Genomic DNA, 8,905 nt, shown 5'->3' with positions numbered 1-8,905 from the left:
ACCTTGAGTTCACACTGCAAATGTGTAGTTAGGTAAAAATAATGGAGCTTGACATTGTCTTAATAAACTATGCTTTAGTAAGTTCTCAGTATACCTAAAAGACATTGTTTATCTGTCAAGATCCTGTACTTACCAAGACATGTTCCCTGACCATACATGGCCAACACTGATGTCTTCCTTTAATAAATACCTTGGTACTTACCGTCTCCAATACTCATTTGGCATTTAGTGCATATTGTTTTTTTAGCAGGAATGATCTTTCCAAGGATGTGTCTAATTTCATCTCCATACTAGTTAGTTATGTAACTTCTCTTTGCCTGAATTTTCACCTGGATATAACAGTGAACTCTTTTGTGAATCCCAAGTTTAAGGCAATATCTAAAATCTCTTCCACATCCAGTACATTTCTAAGGCCTCTCACCAGTATGGAGTATATAATGAGAAGTCAGGCTTGAACTCATACTAAAGGCATTGCCATATTCAATATATTTTTAAGGTTTCTTCTCCAGTATATTTTCAGATGTCTTGAATGGTGTAAAGTGTGACTAAAGGCCTTGCCACTCTCACTATATTTGTATGGTTTCTTTCCAGTACGAATTACCTGATGTGTAGTCAGGTGTGAACACACACTAAAGGCTATGCTACACTCATTACATTTTAAGGTTTCTCTCATGTATGGATCACCTGATGCTTAAATAGCCCTAACTGCCAACTAAAGGCTTTTCCGCACTCTACATTTGTGCAGTTTTTCTCTTGTATAGATTCTCTGATGAATTACAGGGTGTGATTTATTACGGAAAACTCTGCCACGGTCATCACATTGGTAAGGTTTTACTCCACTATGGATAATCTGATGTCTAGTCAGGTGTGGATACCCACTAAAGACCTTGCCACACTCATTACATTTGTCAGGTCTTTCGCCAGTATGAATGCTTCGATGACATGTATGGTTTGATTTGCTACTGAAAACCTTGCCACACTTATTACATTTGTAAGGGTTCTCTCTGCTATGAATGACCTGATGTTTAGTTAGGCATGAATGCACAATAAAAGCTTTGCCACACTCATTACACTTGTAAGGTTTTTCTCCAGTATGGAGCCTTTGATGTCTTTCATGGTATAATTTGTTATTTAAAAAAAAAAAAACTTTCCATACTCATTATATATGTAAGGTTTCTCCCTAGTATGAATGACTGATGGCTAGTTGGGGGAAATCACACACTAAAGAACTTGCCACACTCACTACATTTGTAAGGTTTCTCTCCAGTATGAACTCTCTGATGACTTGCAAGCTGTGATTTGTAATGGAAAACCTCGCCACACTTATTACAGTTATAAGGGTTCTCTCTACTATGAATTACCTGATATCTAGTTAGGCCTGAATGCACACTAAACTCTTAGCCACCTTCAGTGCATTTGTAAGTTTTCCTGCATGCTTTCAGGTCATTTGTCAGTATTGAAGGATACCTAGAATCATCCCTATATAGTACAAACGTTGGCTTGTACACTAGGAAAACCTCTTTGAAGTAAAGAAAGAGAAGAAATATTATTGACAGACTTCTTGGCTAGATTAATCAATTTTCCCTCCATATCAATCTGATGTGACTGAAACCTTGGTCGAAGCCAAGTTTTCATCAGGGTTATTTCCTGCATGCTCTCTACCACATTAACCTCTTCTATCAGTGAGATGCATTTTATAAGTTATAGGCATTCCTTCTTGATTTCTTTTATCATCTCTGCACTGACATGCAAAGTCATGCATGTGTTCCTGGATTTCCCTGAAGAAAAAATCTTTGATTACATGGTTTTCACATCTCCCAAACATCATTGTTTGGAATACTCCTCCTGTATGACTAGGTTTATTTGGTTTTAATTTCTTGATCACATATGAAGAGAAGATATTTACAAAAACTTTAAAAAAAACATAGTTATCCTATTAGTTTCTAAACAAATGTTTCATATTGAAATCTAATGTTACTACAAAAGTAAAGTTACACTAAACATAGTTATGGAAACTGCAAAACATGACTCTCAAATTTCTAAAATAATAAACAGAATTCTTACCAACAATATAGTGGTCACATGCAATTCAAATTAACTTTAGGATAGCCCAGTTTCAAACACCCTATGATAAAAACATTCATGTCATGCAAATATGTTAGCTTTCAAGGAAAAGGTATTTTTCAACCATGACTCCAAAACACATAGCACTTGGCAGTAAGCATATGGCTATTGTTATATTGTTGTGTTGCATAATACATGCTAAAAGACCATTGTCTGTATATCAAAATAAAAGTCCATTAAAAAAGTATTCCAGGAACCCATGAAAAAGCCAGAAAGTTAACTCTCTTGAGCACTAACAAGTCTACCTTAAGAATGAAGAAAGAACTTCTGTTTTAGAAAGAGTATACAATATGAAAACTGAAAACTATGGAAGGTTCACTGACTTCCAAATATCAGGTTAGGAAAATACATAAATTATAACAAAAAATATTAGAAAAAAGACAAAACTCACCGTTAAAATTCTATGACTGCTATATAACAGCCGATCCATAGAGTGATTCCCTATGTATGCAGGGTTGTTTACTCACCCAGTACATCAGCCCACAATATACATAATAAAGAGTCTGTGCTTTGAAAACTGATTAAGGGGAGGGAAGACATTACAAAATGAAAACATAGAATACAATGCAGGCAAAAGAATATCTCATAATAAAGATGATACAAAGTTGATATATCTTGTTAAAGAAAAGTAATATTTGAGTCTTCAGTAGAAAACATGCAATTTCCAAGCCATCTAACAGCATTGTGTTTTACAAAGCCTTGTGGGAAATTACCAATATACTTTCAAATAAGGCAGTAGAATCACAGGGTTTATGTATGTAACCCTCATTTACATAGAAAGTGACAAACAGGATTGGAACCTGGACCTACAGACTCAGACAACATGTTCTCAAGCATGACTGCCTGCCTAACCAGCATGGATCAGAGAGGCTTACAACAAATACCAGGAGCTTAGAAAGAAATACTTCCAGGGACATATGACAGCGAAGCTGTGGCATTACAATAGTGTTGTACAGCCATCAGTCCTGGAAATGGCTTCTGAGTAATCACCTACTAAAGATGACTCATGAAGAAATAAAAAATCTGAACACACCTATACCTTCTAAAGAGATTAAATAATTAATCAAAAACTATTCAACAAAGAAATAGCAAAAAAAATTTACTGCAAAATTCTACCAAATGTTTAAAAAGAGGTAAGAACAATCTTCATCAAACACTTCCTAAAAAAAACACTTCTTCCTGAAGAAGAGGGAACCCTTCCAAACTCCTCCTAGGAGGCCAGAATTACCCTAATAGCAAAGTGAGACAAAGACAATACAGGAATACCACAGACCGATATCTCTCATGAACACCGATGAACAAATTATCAATGAAACCATAAACAAAGTTAAACAATACAGCGCAATGATTATCCACTATGACTAAGGGGGATACATCCTTGGAATACGAGAATGTTTCAACATAGAAAAATCATTCAATCTAATACTAAACAGTAAAAGAATGAAAAACAACAACAACAACAACAACACAAAACACATGATCACCTCAACTAATGCAGCAAAAACATTTGAGAAAATTTAACCTTTTATGATAAAAAATAAACCCAATGAACTAGAAAGAAAAATCAAGTCCCTCAACATAAAAGAGGACCATAAAAGATGACAAGCTCACAGCTAACATCGCACTAGTGAAAGATTAAAAGGCTTTACTCTAACATCAGGAACAAGATAATGAAGACTAACCCCAATATTTCCATTAAAAAAAAAAAATACTGGAGGTCCTAACCAGAACAGAGAGGCAAAAATAAATAAATAAAAGTTGAAAAATATGAAATCAAGTTGCAAAAATCAATTTGTTTTATACATTAGCAAAGAACAATCCTCTGAACGTTTTGCCATGCCATAAAATAAAATTATGAAATAAAATAAAATACTTAGGTGTAACCTTAGGCAAGGAGGGAAAGTTTTGTGGACTGTCAACAAAAAAACAATACTGGAAAAATTTAGAAAAGAAACAAATAAATACAATGATATTCCAAGTTTATGGATTGGAAGACAATATTATCAAGGTGTCAATACTAGCCAAAGCAATCAACAAATTCAGTGTAATAATTAGGAAGTTTATAACAGCGTTTTTGAAGAAATACAGAAATCCATCTTAAGGTTCATATAGAATCTGAAGTGTCTGTTTAAATAAACGAACTTAAAAAAATAAAGGTCAAAGACTCATACTTCGTTATTTCAAAATCTATTACAAAGCTAAAGTCATCAAAACAAATTGGTACTAGAATAAAGACAGAGAGACCAGCAAAACAGAGGTGTCAGAAATAAGCAGAGGTATATATGGTAAAATATTATTCCACAGAGTTATCAAGACCACTCAGTGAAGGAAAGGCAAACTTTCAACCAAAGCTGTTGAAAAAATGTAAAGAAAAAAAAGAATAAATTTGGAAAAATTGTTTATTTATACCACATGCAAAAATTAATGAAAAATAAAACAAACACCAAAACATAACACCAAAAGCTATAAAACTCCTAAAAGAAAACATAGGAGAACTTAGATTGAATTCAACAATAATTTATCAGGTATGACACCAGAAGCACAGGAAAGGAAAATGAACACAGATAAATTAAACTACATCTAAATTATGGACGACTGTGAGTCAAAGGAAACAATCGAGTGAAAAGCCGATTGGATTCATGGAACAGAAGAAAATATTTGAAAATCATATATAGCAGATAACATTTTACGACTACAACACGGATTTATTGAGAAAGGATAAAGGCAAGAACAAACAGATGAAGAAATGTATTGGGCAACCTATGGGGGAAGGGCAGAAGCTTTCACGTACCACCTAGCACACCATTCTCCCCAGTCACCACAGGTTCACTAATTGGGAGGTCTTGAAACACTCTCCTTTTGGGTTTTCAGGGAAGTTTCATTACATAGGAGTGACTGATTATATCATTGACCATTGGTGACGAATCGTTAGCCTTTCCTAAGAGGTCAGGGGGTAAGACTGTAACTTCCGACCCTCTAATTCGATAGTTGGTTCCCCTGACAGCTAGCATTCCCATCACTGAGGATGACCAAATGTCACCTCACTCACATACACACAACTGGGACTAAAACGGGCTGGTTATGAATAAGATCTCCATTTCACCTTTAAGGCCCTGAAGAGACTGCAGCAACTGAGGACAAGAGACCATGTGTCACAACAAGAGATTCCTCATTGTCAGAGAATGCAAAGACTTTGGAGCCAGTGTCAGAACTGGGGCTGAAGATCGCATATATATTTCTTGTTATAAATCACAGTATCATAAACTTCGACACTCCAACGAACAACAACCCCACATATACTGATTAAATGGCAGGTGAAGGATGTGAGCAGACATTTCTCTAGAGATGATGTACAAATACATGAAGAGATGATCAGTATCACTCATCATTAGGAAACGCACATCTCAACTTCAAGATAGCACATCATACCCATTACAATGGCTACTGTCAAAACAAACAAACAAACAAAAACAAAACTAAACAGAAAATAACAAGTGTTGAAGGTTTTGAAAAAAATGGGAATCTGCACCACTGTTGGGAAGGGAAAATGCTGCAGCTGCCATGGAACCCAGTAGGGCAGTTCTTTGAACATTAAACATAGAATGACCATCTGCTATAGACTGATTGTGGGTTTCCCTTAAACTTCTGATGCTGACATCCTCCAAATGACAACAGTGAGCCCGTGGAAGGTCACTGGGTCAGGAGGGCAGACTCTTCCTGGGGTGTATCAGTGCCCTCCTGAGAGACTGGAGACCAGCCCTCCTTCTGCCCTGTGAGGGGACAAGAAGTCGGCCACCTGCAACAGGGAAGGGGGTCCTCTTCCCAACCTGACCATGCTGGGCCTGACCTCAGACTTCTAGCCCCCAAAACTGGAAGAAATACTTTCCTATTGGTAATAGGCCACCCACTGGGTTCTCTGTTGAAGGAGTGAGAACAAACGGACATATATCTATTCCACTTGTGGGAACATTTACAAGAAAATGGAAAATAGGATTTTGAACAAATGTTTGCATCCCTGTATTCACAGCAGCCCAGAGGTAGAAACAACCCAAATGCCCACAGAGAGATGACTGAACAAACGAAACAGGGTAAATACATACAATGAGATACGATTCAGTGTGCAAAATAAGACACTAATCTAGTCATTTGCTAGAATATGAATATCCCGAAGATACTTTGCTAGGTGAAATTAACCAGTCACAAACAAGACAAATGCTGATATTCTACTTATGGGAAATACCTGGTCAAATTACTAGACATAGAAAGAATGCTGTTTCTCAGGTACTGAAAAAAAGGGAAAAAAGGAGAAAATAAGTGTCTTTACTTATGATAATTAATAGTTAAATATAGTACAGATTGACTCTTTAAGAACAAATGATGCGACGTCACAAGCATGATGGAGTGAGAGATGTCTCCAGATCTTTCCCATTGCAACAACAATGAGCTGAACATCTAAAAACTCAACAAAACACCCAATCTGCACGAAAGCATGTCTGAGTGAGGCATCTGTGAATAAGAGCTGCCACAGGTCAGAACCATGGGAGTTGGGCTATAGACTGGGTGAAACAAAGAAACTGCCTTTCACAGCCGGCACTCCTTGTAGGAGCAGGGGGAGGGAAGAAGGTACAGTGAGTTCCCTGAACAGCCCTGTCTGACAGAGCTGGGAGCTCCACACAGTGGCAGGGCAGAAAGCAAAACAAAGTAGGGACTCAGAAAAGCAACAGCTGATTATTACCAGCTACGGTTGCAACACACGAGGTTGAGCCACAACCATGATCCCCGATCCCCCAACCCAGAGGTCCTCTCCCTTAATATCCTACAAGACTGAAACCACTGTGCCCGAGGGGAATTTGAGCAAATACTACGTGTGTGTGTGTGTGTGTGTGTGTGTGTGTGTGTGTGTGTGTGTGTATGTATAGAAGCCTTTTATGATAAAAAATAAACCCAATGAAATAGAAAGAAATCTAGTTCATATATATATATATGACATTGTTAAGATTTTATATAAAGCAGGGATCCAAGAGGCTTAGATGCCACCTACTGGAAACCAAAAGAAAAACACGTTCTTAGAAACATGAGAGAACTTTATATAATAAATCTTTCTGGAGGAAAAGAAAAAGGGCAGAATACACTTCCATTAATGGAGAAATAGTCCATTAAACACCATGAACAACTAAAGTGACAAGGAGGCTCATGAAAAAAAGAGAGAAATCTCCAGAAAATAAGCTTAAAGACATAGAAATATGCAACTTAATGACAGAGAATTCAGGAATACTTCTGAAAAAAACTCAGTGAGTTCCAAAATAATTCATATCAACAATTTTAGGAATTTTTTTTAAAAAACTAGATCAGCAGAATGAGCTTTTTAGCAAGAAGATTGAAAACCTTAAAGGGGAACAAAATAGAACTTTTGGAGATGAAGAACACACTAAAAGAGATGAAGAATGAAATAGCAAGCTTGAGAAATAGAGTTGACCAAATAGAGAAAAGGATCAGTGATTTCGAAGACAGAAATTTAGAAATAAATCAGAGGGAAAAAGACAGAAACCAAGGAATGAAAAATAATGAAAGAGAAATACAACAACTAGTTGATACCATCAGGAAAGGAAACATAAGGATAATGGGCATTCTTGAAAGGGGAGGAAAAGGAGCGGGGATTAGAAAGCATTTTCACACACATAGTCAACAAGAATTTCTCAAATCAAGGGAATGAACTGGAGCTTGGAATTCAAGAAGTCAACAGAACACCCAATCATCTCAACCCAAAAAGGCCGCCTCTGAGACATTATATATTATATTAAAATTATCAAATGACAAAGAAAGAAATTTCAAGGCAGCCAGGGAAAAGAAGATGGTAACTTATAAAGGAAAACCCATTGGATTATTGTTAGATTTCTCAGCACAAACCTTATGAGCCAGAAAGGAGTGAAAAAAAATATTCAAATTATTAATTGAAAGGAACTATCAGCCAAGAATAATGTATCTAGCAAAGCCCTTCTTTAGATATGAAGGAGAAATAAAGACCTTTCCAGAAATACAAAAACTGAGGGAATTCTCCACTATGAGTCCTGCATTACAGGAAGTACTGAAAGGGTCAACTCACCTAAAACAAAATTACAAAAAAATACATAACTATGAGTAAGGTGACTATCAGGCAGATAGAAGCAGAGGAGTGCAACTCTTATTAAGAAAAGGGCATTATAAGCTTAAACAATAAGAAGAGATTTGCTACTGCAAGATAGTAATGAACATTTGCATACATAGAGATAAATCGAGACAACAATAAAAGACAAAGGGAGGATTCAAAGATCCAAATTAGCAAAGGGGAATGGAGAAAAGGCATGCACAGATGAAAAAGGACGACTATATATATACAACTATCCTTTACATATTCACAATGGTAACCACATGCCAATGATTCAGAACTGAAGTATATAACATAAAAGGACCAAAGAGAAAATCCACAAAACGCAACCAAAATAAAATAAAATAAAAAACAGAAACACAAGGACAAAAAAAGCAATGGAAACACAGAGCTACCACAAAGCAAAAGATAAAATGGCTATAAGAAAACCTCATATTTCAATAATCACCCTAAATGTAAATGAACTGAACTCATCAATAAAAAGGCACAGAGCTGCAGAATGGATCAAAAAACAAAACCCAATCATATGCTGCCTCCAGGAGACACATCTCAGCTCCAAAGACAAACATATAGACTCAAAGCAAAAGGGTGGAAAGTAATATTTTGAGCAAATGGCATTCAGAGAAAAGCAGGAGG

This window comes from Pteropus vampyrus, unplaced genomic scaffold (assembly GCF_000151845.1).
Source record: "Pteropus vampyrus isolate Shadow unplaced genomic scaffold, Pvam_2.0 Scaffold53, whole genome shotgun sequence".
Lineage (NCBI taxonomy): Eukaryota > Metazoa > Chordata > Mammalia > Chiroptera > Pteropodidae > Pteropus > Pteropus vampyrus.
The sequence above is the reverse complement of the archived record's forward strand: the minus strand, read 5'-3'. Positions refer to the sequence as shown.